This window comes from Phodopus roborovskii, unplaced genomic scaffold, assembly GCF_943737965.1.
Source record: "Phodopus roborovskii unplaced genomic scaffold, PHOROB, whole genome shotgun sequence".
Lineage (NCBI taxonomy): Eukaryota > Metazoa > Chordata > Mammalia > Rodentia > Cricetidae > Phodopus > Phodopus roborovskii.
Window position 1 is genome coordinate 13004561 of NW_026126433.1, and position 13796 is coordinate 13018356.

Sequence of the window (13796 nt, forward strand, 5' to 3'; positions counted from 1 at the left end):
TAAAAAATAATTAATTGAATTAAATTCCCAGTTAAAACAGTTAAGAAAATGTGATATGAGTGTCAGATAATTGATCATATTCATCTCAGAAACCACATGTTGACCTTGAAATAGTTAAGAGGTAAAAAGATGCGAGAGGAGGTTGGCATGTGTTTATGAAATTATACCCTTTTAAGGTATCTTAATTCTTTTACTCAGCATATGTTTTATATTTTATATGAAAACATTAGGCACCATTCAGTGCAATCAGATATGCCCCATATCCTATTCTAACACTTAGCACCCTATATGCAAAACAACAGAAAGTTAAAAGAGAGATGAAGGAGAAAGGCCTCAGAAGAGAATATGCAATTAAAAGCTGACTTTGTGGAAACAGACCAGGAAAAAACTTCTCCTTGCAAACACAGTGATTGGAGACAGTGGAGCAGATTCTTATTGTTCATTTGAGACAATACACATTTAATAATCATAGCTCTGAGTTAAGATTAAGCTTAGGAATATTAGCTTTCAGCTTGTTATCCATGAGATTTCTGTGTGCATGAATAAATAAAGCTACATGGTCTCTGTGCATATGACAAGACAATGCCTGGAGAAAAGTGCTTGGAGGAGCACTGTGCTTTCAGGCTTTATCTTCCCCAGATCCTCACCTAGAGACATGACTGAGTCACTCCAAAACAAAAAGAGTAACGTTAAAAGTGACCTCAATAAATGTAAATCATTAAATGAATTACAATTCAGTGTTTTATTTTAACTGATAGTAATACCATGACTTTAATGATATATTTACTTTTTCTCAAAATGAGCTTTTGGAAAAGTTAATTTTCTTGGCCTGTTAAAGTTTGATGCATGATTTAGCAAATTGTATCAACTATGATGAAAATTAGCAAAGAACACAAGAGAAATGAAGTAAAGGACAATCAGGACTTAGGCTGAATGTGTGTGTATATGTGTGTGTATTCTTTAAACTTTTATAGTTTGACCTACATCTCTTCATAGACAGACATGAAGATTAGATTTTTCCAATTATTGTGGAATAGTGTTGAGAAAAAAGTAAGTTTAGTTCTGTGATACAATCTTTGTTGATTGGAAGCAATGCAATTTCTTAGGTTTACTAACAATGAAGTAAGACTATCTTCTTTTCTATTTTAAATCATAGTAAATATTGTAAACTCACAAGATAATGGACCTTATTATTTTGGTAGAGATAGCATCTATCATTGGGTAAAAAGTACATCTTATATATTTTTATACTATGCCTCACACATACTAACTCACCATATATTTCACACAGTTTAACACAAGAACTTTATTTCTGAGTTTTAATTTGCTCATATTCCTCTTTTCATTCAGATTATTTCTAAAATTTAATAATATATGTACCAATTTTCTATGACAAAAATAATAATTCTCATATTCTTAAAAGTTGTTTTGTGAAAAGTGATGTTCTAAACATAAAATATTATTTGCCATTTAGAAACCGAAGAAGTGTACTGATCCAAAACATATTAGTCAACCATGACATGAAAACTAAGAATCTGTCTTTATATATCTAAATATCTCATCACAAGGCAATGGTTTTTTTGTGTGAATTATAGTATGCTTTTAGATATACATCTTGAAAAGCAGCAAAGGAATGATTCTGCCTTATTTGTGCCAAGCCAGATTATTTCCAGATTATTGAATATACTCTTCATAAATAACCAGCTTCTTTCAGGCAAGAACAGGGACCAGAGCACAAATAATGTTTTATAACAAGTTTCAAATTCCCTTCTTGTGTGGAATGTTAAGTATGAAGTCCAGTGATGAAGGAAACAAGAACTTGGGTTGCAGAGGAGCTGGCATGGGTCTGGTAGCAGTTGGGGGAAGGGGATAGTTATGATCAAAGAATGTTGTATGCAATTCTTAAAATATTAGTTAATATTATTTAAAACAAACAAAAGCAATTAAGCTGTATTATAGTGGTATATACCTGTAATCTTAGTCCCTGGGTGTCAGACAAGAGTGACCATGTCAAGTTTGAGGCTAGTCTGAAATAAATAGGGAATTTGTGTCATCTAAAGCCAAATAACAGGGCAAGTCTTTATAAGCATAACAAAACAAATAAATTCTAAAACCAGCTATCACCAGTAACAAAAACAATGATAACTTCATTTGATGCCTTGAACATAGAAAGTTTCTTATGAGCATTGACAATCTCATTAGCATGTTGTTTAATGTTTGTCCTGATATTGAGAAAGTGCAAATGACAAAATTATTGAGTTGGCATTCATGGTGTCTTGGAAAACGAACCACTATACTTTCGAAGAATATACCATCTCAGTCATTTTCCTACAACGTTCAGATTGTTTGACCTATCAAAAAACCAATTTTGTAAGTATCAGATCCCAGGACATCTGTTTTTAAGTGTGTTAAGACTACACTGGCTCTTTTGCTGTCTCTCTCTCTCTCTCTCCTGCTTTCAATTAACCACCAGATACCCCTCTCTCTTCTTCTGTTCGTAGATACCCCTCTCTCTTCTGTTCGTGGTGCCTCTATGTCTCTTCCTTCTCCCTCACTCCCCCCTTTTTTTAAAAAATAAATTCCTCATTTAAGCTAAAAAAAGATTATATTGATGGTAGAGAGACTGAGGAGGACATGAAATGAATTTGAATTTAACCACATGATATGCTGAGTGGCTATGTGAACCAATAGCAGTTATCCCTTCTCCTGGGAGCCAAATGGAGGTCTTAAAACTAGCAGTATTAAAATTCAAATGGAACAGAGAAATATTAAAGAGAAATGCAAAACTGAGTGTGACAGAGACTAGTTAAGAAAATTTCCTTCTAGAAAGAAATAGAAACCCCAAAAGATGTGAGTTATGACTACACTGGACTTTGCAGTACTATCATTACATTGTGTTTGTCAGCCGCAGTAAATGTTATCAACTGTGAGATGGAGTAAAAGCATCTCTCAGCAGATAGACATGCTGAACTATCACAAATCTTAATGTGTTTGGCATTCAAGCTGGCTGAGAATTACTTTGTAAGGACTATAAGAGATCAATTATATTAAAAAACAAGTATATACACCTCTATAACTGATAAATTTACTGTTCATTTTCTAATAGTGAAGAGCAGGGCCAGCCTACTCTTTAATTTATAAAGGTATTCAGTCTACTTTATATGTAGGAATTTAACATAAAGGTAATATGTATTCTTTTTGTGGTCCACTGACCTGGCACTGTAAAAGTTTTCCAAAATTAACCTCACTTTATTAACATTTAAATGGCTGACAGAAGCTAATAGGGAGAAAATTATATTCAGAAAAGGTGAACTTTTTAAAAATTTCTTCTGTAAAGATTCATCTTTAGAATTTTCTTTCTCTACTGTACCTATGATTTTCAGGAGTCTTTATTGGGACATTAATTAGAGATACTTGGAATAAATACTGTAGTTTAATGAAGAGGGTGTATGTCCTATAATGTCCTTTATAGTGAGTGAATCAGTTACTCATGGATCAAGACCTTAATCAGAGCCACTGCTCATATTATTCTCATAGTAAAATAGAATGGTAACTGTATCCAAATGGGAAGAATTTATTTGTGAATAACATGTATTTGTGAACTATTTTTAGGTAACCAAGAATCAAGCTCTTGAATGCTGATGGATGTCCTTAATTTGTTGTGATGTAATAGAATAAGAAGGTGCCTGAAATGTTAGTTCATCTCTTTCCGCTTCAGACGCAGTTGTCTTTCAGTATGAACATTAATGTGAGGCTGTTATTACTTGATGCATTATGAATTTCTACCAGGAGATGCAAGAAATACCTTATCACCTCAAATGGAGAACTGGATTTAGATCTAGTTACTTTCATTGGTTTGTTAGATAGATTCATTTAGAAACATAAAAATAGCATTAATTTTAAGCTTAATAGTTGGTTTCATTAGATGGCTCTGGAATCTATTAAAATATAAATTACTTCTCTACTTTCCTGCTCTCCACTGTTCTAAAATATGGAAACCTACATGGATGTGACCTTGTAGCTCTGTTTTAGCCAATGTATTTTTGCTGATTATCTTTCATGGATCAAGTTATTTGTGATTTGGAAGTCCCATGGTTCTGCTGCAGCTGCTCCTCATAAGTTGTGTCTACTTAGGCTTACACTTGCTCCTGTCTTGCTTTCTTCTGTGTGTATATTGGGACGATGTTTCATATTTGGTATACTGTTGGGTGTCAAATTCCAGATACCATACTTGATGATTAGTAAATTGTCATTAATTGAATGAACAAAAATACTAGATTATAATATGAACAAATGCAAAATACAAGGAGGCAGAAGTGAGAGAGGATTAGTAAATTTGGAAGAGTTATATTTCTGCAAACAGTTCCCTGTTAGGAAATGTTCCAGGTGGACACTGCAGTGTGTTGACACCTATTACAGTATCTCCCCATTTGGGGAGAATGGAATACATTGTAAATCATATGAAGAATAAATATACTATTTGGCTTTATAAAAATTGTTTAGGTTTTTTTAAGTTTAAGAAATCAAACTATTTCTTTTTTGCTCTGGGCTTGAAGTCTTTTGATTTATTTGGAAATAATATATCTGCATAAGAAAGCTTCAGAATATTTGGAATCCTGTTGAGTTGTGTTTCAGTAGCATTTGGCTAAAAGCAGTTGCCTAAGTTTCCAACAGAGTTGGAAGTATTTGTTGTAGTTGTGATGTGTGGTGTGCAGTGGCCATGGTCTTGAGCACTCTGTATGACTGGCTTTACCTCTGCTCATAAATGTTTGCAGCTGCGGTGCTCTTTCTTTTATTCAGGGACCCTGAAAACCCTTGAACACTCTGAGTCCATCCTGAAGTTGCCATTCCCGAAACTTCCTTAGACTTCAGTCACTCTGCAATGGCCTCCACTACCTCTGGCACTTTTACCCCCACAATCTGTGATGCCTCACGTGGAGTATGGGTGTAAAGTGGTCTTTTCTTACCCCATCATGTTTTGTTTCAGACGAGTCTTGTTTCAGTAGCTATACCAAACTTTCTTGAATGCAAGGACTCAGAATGCATACATTCACAATCAGCAGAGGCCACCAGACGGTGGTTGCGCACACCTTTAATCCCAGCACCTGGGACACAGAGGCAGGTGGATCACTGTGGGTTCATGGCTAGCCTTGTCTACAAAGTGACTTCCAGGACAGGCTCTAAAGCTACCGAGAAACCCCATCTCTAAAAAATAAATTAAAACAAACAAACAAACACAATCAGTAGATGGTTAGTGAACAGCCTCTGTGGTTTGAACATGCAAAATGACCTGGTGTCTTTTCTGTCAGTGCTACACAGAATTCTGCTTTTCCGAGGATTTTCATGACAACGTTTCAACCTGCTTCTAAAGCAACTATACCTAGGAAAATACTTCTTGGTCTTCTATTTTCTTTTTACTTCTCATTTTCAGGACTTATCTCCAATGAGTAGAAGTATATGGAAGAAAGCCGTAGGAGATCAAGAAACCATTCCATTTTCTCCCTAAGTGCACAGGGCCCTTGAGCTGTCAACAAGCACCACAAATCTACTTAACAGATATTTTTATGGAAAGATGGCATGTCATTTCTGAAATACTGAAAAGTTCTTTGATAAAATTGTTACTAATCTTCACATTTAACAAAATGCAAAGCTTGTCTACACATATTTATGTAATTGTTTACTTTTAGCTATCATAAATATCTGACTGTGGCATTCCCACCATTGTATAGACTGGGCAGCTCTACTCATTCCTGAGATTAATTTGAGTTTTGGCATAATTTAATCATTATGGAATTTTCTATTTCAACTATCACAATTGGAAAGATGATAACATTATACCTACAACATTATTTATAGAAAACTAGATTTTTAAAATTCCTATAACAGCAAATTGTAGGACCCTCTCAGGTCCTACAAGTGCCTAGTTTTTGTTGTTGTTGTTGTTTGTTGTATGCCACTTAAAATTGTTACTCTTTGTATTAGAAAAAATAGTTATGTGCATGTAATTTTCTGGGCAATTAATAAATGGATCAGTTTTCAATTTAGAAGTAACACATTGAAGGTTTAGTAGTCCCAGAATAGCTAGGTGAAAGCCAGAGACTGTGTAGATTTAAATCCTAACTAGGGGACTGGAGAGAATGCCTGGCAAACTCTAGTAAAAAGTCTTCAGAAAGAACAGATGCACAGCCTACCTTTGGGTGGTAGAAAAGCATTAGGGAAACAGGCATTTAGGGAAAAGTCTGGTCTGTGGGAGTGGTGCATGTTCACCCATATATGTTTATATATGTGGAGTCCAATTGATTGACATCAGGTGTTCCTTGATCATTTCACCTTACTTTTTGAGACAGAGTTTTTAAACAAACCCAGAGCTCACTAGCTGGTCTGTAGATGCCCCCCCACCAGAATCCTAGAATCTTTCTCTTTCTTCCTTTTTCTCACCACTATGTTTTTTTTTTATTTTGTTTGTTTGGGTTTTTAACATGAATGCTGTCAATCCAAATTCAGGTACTGTCAACCCAATTCCACAGTCTCACTGTCCAATGTTTTGTTTTAGTGGAGGCAAAAATATTCTAGCTGACCACAAGAATAAAGATCTCTGTGGCTAGAGATCTAGGAAAGCTGGGAAGGAATGTGAGGAACATTATTAAGAAGCAGTCTTTGGCCCATGAAGGAGAAAGAACTAATCCCAGAGACATCAACAGGATCCTCTGGGTGAAGTTTGGAACCAAGAAATCAAACAGAAGGTTCTTGGGTTAACTAGAGAAAATAAAGTAAATGAACAATCTAGCCCTTGTCCTCTCAAAGAAGACCCATGTGTTAATGACAGCTGTACCCATTGTGGGAGCCTACACTTAATGTTGGAGCAAGGACAGATCCAACCAAGGTTGGGCTTCCAACCTACCTAGCTTCTTAGTTCTCAGACACTTCTAAGGTTGTGTAGCTTTCATGCCTCATAAATAGTCATTATCATTAAACTAGAAGCAAACTAAGTACACTAAGTTCAGGAAGGAACGGGGATTTTATGGTCTCTTTGTTTCATCTTAAATATAATGTATGTTTATTTTATTCTCTAAATATATTTTCCAAGTAAAGCAAACTCAGGGGCATGATATTCATGTATAATGCAAAATCTGTTCCTAGATGCTAATGCTAAACTTTGGCTTCTTATTGCCACAGTGGTTTAAAGGTTTAGTTGTTTCAGATCCACCTGAAGAACTTACCTTGTTAGGTTTCATGCTGTGGTTTCTGAATCTTGGTTTAAAACCAAAGAGTGCATTTTGAATAAATGTTTACATTTGGTGATGTGTACTCAGAACCATTCTCTGAGGGGCACTGACTGAGAGGATGGAATGACATGAGGGGAAGGAACACGTTTTGTTGGTGCTTATCAGTATCTATAATTATAGTATTTATTTATTTATTTGTTTGTTTGTTTGTTTATTTGTAACAACATTGTCCAAAGGGAGAAAGCTCCACACACAGTGGTGTGTGTGTGTGTGTGTGTGTGTGTGTGTGTGTGTGTGTGTGTGAATATATCACACTGAACACAAACAGTACAGCATCAATCAGTAATAACCTACATGATTTGGTATACCTTGTATCATAACCCAAGTAACTATTTTGGTTGTCTTAAAGTTAAACACTTTGTATATTGGAAGAAGTTAAAATCATGCATGCATCCTATATATGAAAAGTGAGTAGCTAATATTTACTTCTTTTAAAAATATTTTTAAATTTATTTATTTTTATTTTATACATATGCATATTTTGCCTGAATGTATGTTTGTGTACCAAATGAACTTCTGATGCTCTTGGAGGTTAGAAGGCAGTGTCAGAATCCCTATGACTGGATCTGGGGATGGTTATAAACCACCATGTTGGTTTCCAAGTAAGAGGAACCAATGCTGAGCCAACTCTCCACCCCTGAATGCACTTCATAGTGATGATGATTGCTAGGAGCATAAGTTAACTACCCTCACTAATAACTGAAATTATTTGACTAACACACAATAATGGCAGAATACATACCAGTTATTCAGTAATTTAAGATCAAGAAATCTATACAATATTGATTAACCTATAAGTTTGCCTAAATATGACATTTATTTTTATGTCATGAGAAATATTTCTTGAGTTTTGTCTCATATGAAGTCAACTTATTGGTTATATATTAAAATATTGTACTAGAAAGTAGCTTCGAGAATAAACAGAAAAAATAAATGGTGATAAATTTTGCTTAAGAAATTAATTTGTTTACTAATGTTTTCAGAAGATCCATGTCTTTAATCACTCAAGGGAAATATGTTTAACTAGTGGGAACTCATTCCTTCCTCCATCAAAGGCAAAGGGTGGTACTGACTTTGCTCTATTTGTATTTATAGCTCAATTTTTAATTTTTATTATTATTTAGTGTGTGTGTGTGCCCATACATGTGTGTGTGCATGCTTGTATGATATTTGTCTGTGAGTCACCTAAATGCTATTGCACACTTATGAACACCAGGAGACAACTTTTGGTAGTTGGTTCAATCATTTCATCTTGTTTGAGACAGGGTCATTGTTGTTTTGGCCTTATAGAGGCCACCAGGAAGGCTAGCCTTTAAGTGTTGGGCTGATTCTCCAATTTCTACTCTTTATCTCATTAGAAGAAGTCTGAGATTAAAATATGTGCCACTATATCCCACCATTTTACATATGTTCTAGGAGTAGAGACCTCACTCAGGAAATCAGGATACCACAGAGAGTGTTTTCATCAGATAGGACTCCTCCAGGTCACAGGGGGAATCTTAATTTACCCCTCCAGGACTATTAATCAAGTAATCTTATGTAACATGTAGTTTTAGCCTGGTCAACAGTGTTGCTTTTAATCTTTATTTCATACTGAAAACCTCAGAAAAATGAAGATAGGATCTCAAAGGCTATTTGTAGCCTAAATTTAATTAAACTGAAACAGATGTGTCTCTAGTGATTTAGCTTTAATTTTATTTGTTGAAAACCAAGTATGCTACCTCTCCAAATGGGTTACTGCACATTAGAAGACCTTTTGTTGCATGAAAATCACTTTCAGAAAACTTAACATACTTCTCATTCACTTCACTTGTCATCTTCAGTACATGTTTGTAAGTTGCTCTAGTCTTACCATCTTACAACTTTGCATATGACTTCAATGCATCAGTTTTGGTATCCATGTTCTCATAATACTGCTTTGGTGAGTAGTTCTGCTTCCTGTCTGAATGTAAAGAAGTCCGAGCTTAAAACATGAAAACAGACAAACACAAACTTTATGCAAAGCCATCTATTTACCAGTACATATCAAATAATATTGACCAACTGAGAAAATGCCAAATGTATGCTGCTGCAAAGATCCTATAGCCTGGAATTGAATTCTGTTGTTATTAGCCATTGTGCAAGTTGTCTATTGTGTTCCAGAAGGACTCTGTCTATTGAGGTGGTTTAATATCAGTAATTAAAAATACTCTTTCAGTACATGGTTGCTCAGGGATCTGATTCTGTGAGATGCTGTGTTTCTACCAATTTTTTTACATACAAGTTACATATTGGGCTCTTTTTAAAAAATATTTAAATTTCAAACAAGCTTGTTTTACATGTCAATCCCACTTTCCTCTCCCTCCTCTTCTCCCTGGTCCACCTCCCAACCTCCTATCCCATCCCCTTTCAGGTCCCAAGGGAGGGTGAGGCCTTCCATCAGGGATCTTTAAAGTCTGTAATATCATCTGGAGCAGGGCCTAGGCCCCCTCCCATGTATCTAGCCTGAGAGAACCCCAAAATCCATTCGTATACTAGGGATAAATACTGATCCACTACCTGAGGCCCCATAGATTGCCCAGGATTCCTAACTGACACACTATCCTCTTTTAAACCTCTGTAGAATAATGTATGAACTCATAGGGTAGAATATTTTAAATCAATCTGTCTATCTATTTATCTATTATCTATATATCTATATATCATATATCTAAAATCTATTATCTATCTATAATCTTTAGATATAGATATGGAGAGAGAGACAGAGGGAGGGCATTCAATAAAACTTTGTGTTTTATTTGAAGCTAAGTTAGATTGTGTAGCACAGGTTGACTTCAAGCTTGCATGCCCTGTGCCTTAGTCTCCTGAGAGCTGGGCTTACAGGTGTGGGCTAGCTCACCTGGCTCTTAGCATTAACTAATTTTTATTTAAAATAAAATGCCCATATTCTTGGAACTTAGATTACTCAATAATTTAGTACATAATCAATCTCTCCTTCTTTTGTAAACTTACTTTTCCACCCAATGATCAGACATCATGGGCAAATACACTTATAAAGAAGTCTATTTTCTTAACCTTTGTAAAGAAGACTCTCTCCTTGGTTGCAATTAAAATAATTCTAATGTAATCTTACAGCCTTAAAAACTGAAGAGAAAGAGAGACTACAACTGGAAGACATGTCTCGTTCACATGGTCCTTTGACTGTTTCTCAAATTTCTGAGCAAATTAGTTTTGCTTTGTCTTGGGGAACTGTGATGAATTACAGGGGAAAAGCAGAAACCTTTAGATATGTGGAGGAAAGGATGTGACATTTGATGGAGCTCAAGTTGGCCGCTCTTGTTTCTTCTAAAGTGTAGTACCGTTCTGGACTATTGGTTGATTTGTTAGTTTATTGAGTTATCTACAGTTATTTCTAACAGCTCTTCCATTTTGCATCAGGGGGTGTGAGTTTTCTTCATCTATCATTTAGATAAGAAATTTCCAAGGTTTTTGTGGGTCTATCATTTAGAAAAGAAAGTTCCAAGTTGTATTTGAGAACAACAGAGGTCCTAAAGTATGATATGCTCAAGAGATATTAGAGGAGAGTACTAAGGTGAAACTACGTTACACTATTATATTAGAACACTTAAAGAATACACATTGTAAAGTGTGTTTATTAAGGATCATTATTTGTTCCATTTATTCTATGACATATAATTTATAGCTATCAACTTTTTGAAACATAACTTAAAATTGAATAAATAATAAAAACTATTTAGACACAAATAATTTGCAAATTATATTTGGAAAAATGTATACTGAATTAAATTATTATATGTATATTAAGAGTGTGTTTAAAGTATACAATAATGCATTTCTGTTCTATTCTTTTCAATGTCTCAAAGTTTTAATTATTCTATAATGCTTTGTTCCAAAGAAATTAGAAAACCAAATAGGTTTCTTGAGAAACTTTGCAAACAGTCAAGCTTAACTGTATACAACACATATGGAAATAGTTAATGAGAATCTATTTCATATTTTAAACACATCAATCATAATGAGCTAAATTGTAATCTTTAAAAGCTATGTTGGTTCTGCATAAGAATCTGACATGTATTAAAATAGGGTCATAGGTACAGTTAAGAAGAGTCCAGAAGAGACTAGACTGGTATCTAAATCCAATGATTTAATTTTTGTAAGAAAGCCACATAGATTTTAAATGTTCTATGGTGATCGAGAGATATTGGAAAGATGCAGCTACACACTAAGTAATGCAATGAACTTTTGGTGCAGTAGAATCTCCTAAATAGGCCACATGAAGAATAAACTTTATCAATATCTCAATTTTAGATGTCTTTTCTTCTACAGCATTAAAAAAGAATTGATATTATTTTAAAGCTTTCATTTCATGGTTTTTAGTTAGGACAGCCCCAGGTAACTAATATTTCGAAACTTGAATAAGCAGAAGGGAATCCTTATTTGACCACCCAAAGAACAACCTTGCATTGAAATTACATAAGGTATAATAAATGTGAGTCTCTTTCATTTTGGGATGACACATTTTTAAGATAAAAGGCAATCCTGTTATTTCCCCAATGAGGAAGGTCATAGACAAGCTGAAGGAAGAGTTGAACAGGATGTCCCAAAGTCTTCTAATCTAAACACCTTTCTAACACAAACACCTCTCCTTTCAATTAGTAGCTAGCTGGCTCCACCAACAGTTGCAAGGGTGATTTTATTCACAGTCTATAGTTTTCACAGTATAATCAGATAGCACATTAAAAGTAGCAGTTAACTCAAATAATCTACAATGTCAACTATCATCCTCAAGACTTGTACCTCATTTGTCATCTTTCTTTCCTCTGGGCCCCAGATGTATTGAGTTTCTATTTCTGCATATCTTACTTTTATAATAATTGAAGTTGTTTAGTTCGTTTTTCTTGTTCTTCCTTATTTATATATTTGATGTTGTCCAGGTGTCTTATTTATAGCCCTTAAATTCCAACTTAAAATTATCTTATGAAAATGCTCCCTCTACCCACTCCTATGTACTTTTAAAGGTCTCTCTCACTTGTGATTTGTTGCTTATCTATCTTTCCACTGCTGATTACACATCCCATTTTGTTCACTCCAGTTTTCATGTCTAGAACATATTTGATGGCACATGGATAGTTATCCCTCACCTATTCCCCATTTTAAATTGAGCATATCCTTAAATTTGTGAGAAAATAACTCACAAATGACTAAGTCACATTCATGAATATTTTGTTTACCAATTAGTTAATAATAATGCTTGACTACAGGAGTATTTCATGAATATTTTATTTATGGATAAAATGTGAAGAAGTTTTAATAAATTATTTCTATAGGGGCATACATGGTTCTTATGGTTCTTAAAGCTGGACATACACTAGAAAATAATTAGAATCCAATATTTAAAGTATGAAAATACTCAAGTGAATTATTCATACATTGCACAATAAGACTTTTTAATAAAGGACATATCATAACCATATAACAAGGTATTGCGAGGCCCATTAAAACAATTTAACAATAGCATAGCTATTTAGAAGGATACATTACTTAATATTTTTCTATGTAGAAAGAATGTATTTCTGCATAATAATATGTCTGGGAAAATTATAAGTATAACAATCAGTGTTGCTTTGCTGTGTTATCTCTAAAACTATCTCTAAAATTTATTTCTTGTCTTTTTGAAGTGTTCTTCATTAAAAAAACAACAGTAAAAATACAATATATGTTTATTTAGTTAAGGATACATATAAAATGAGAATATTTTTTTAGCATTGTTTTAGCATTACTAGATCATAATTTTCAAAATTAAATTTAGCTGTTGTTCATGAACAGAGTTATCTTTGTCACTTAAAGTACCCTTTTTGAAAGTTATACCATAATAACATATATCAGCATGGCAAGAAAGTAGTTTGGATGATTTTAACTGATTTAGACATGTTAATTTACAGAAGCATGTAAACTATACTCTATATCTTATATATAGAATATCTATATCTCTCTATATATTATACTATGTATCATACAGGACTATATTGTGCACTGAAACTAGTAAAATAACCAGCCACAGTTTCCTGGGTGTTGTGTTGCAGAAATGAAAGTAAATACTTAACCTGGTCTTTTGTGATCTCTATGACCATGCTGTGGGGCAGATGTCAGTCATTCGCCCTAGGCTAAGTACTAAGTGGAATTCCCAGAATTTAATCTGTTTAAACAGTCATAACTAAGTTTATTAGTAGAAGTTTAAAAAAAGGCTGTGGAAATTTATGCATGTAAAGTACCTGTTAGCCTGACATGGTGTGCACACAGATCACCCAATGTTGTCCACTGTGATATGCCTATTTGAATGATTGTGAATACATTAGTCTGAAAATTTTCTCAAATTATAATGTGATTCCAAGACCTGAAAGAAGACTCCAGTTGAAACTAGAATGAGCATTGGGTTAGAGTGTTGGTTTGAGCATTGGATTAGAATGTTCTTGTGAGCATTGGGTTAGAGTGCTTACCATACCCTTCATG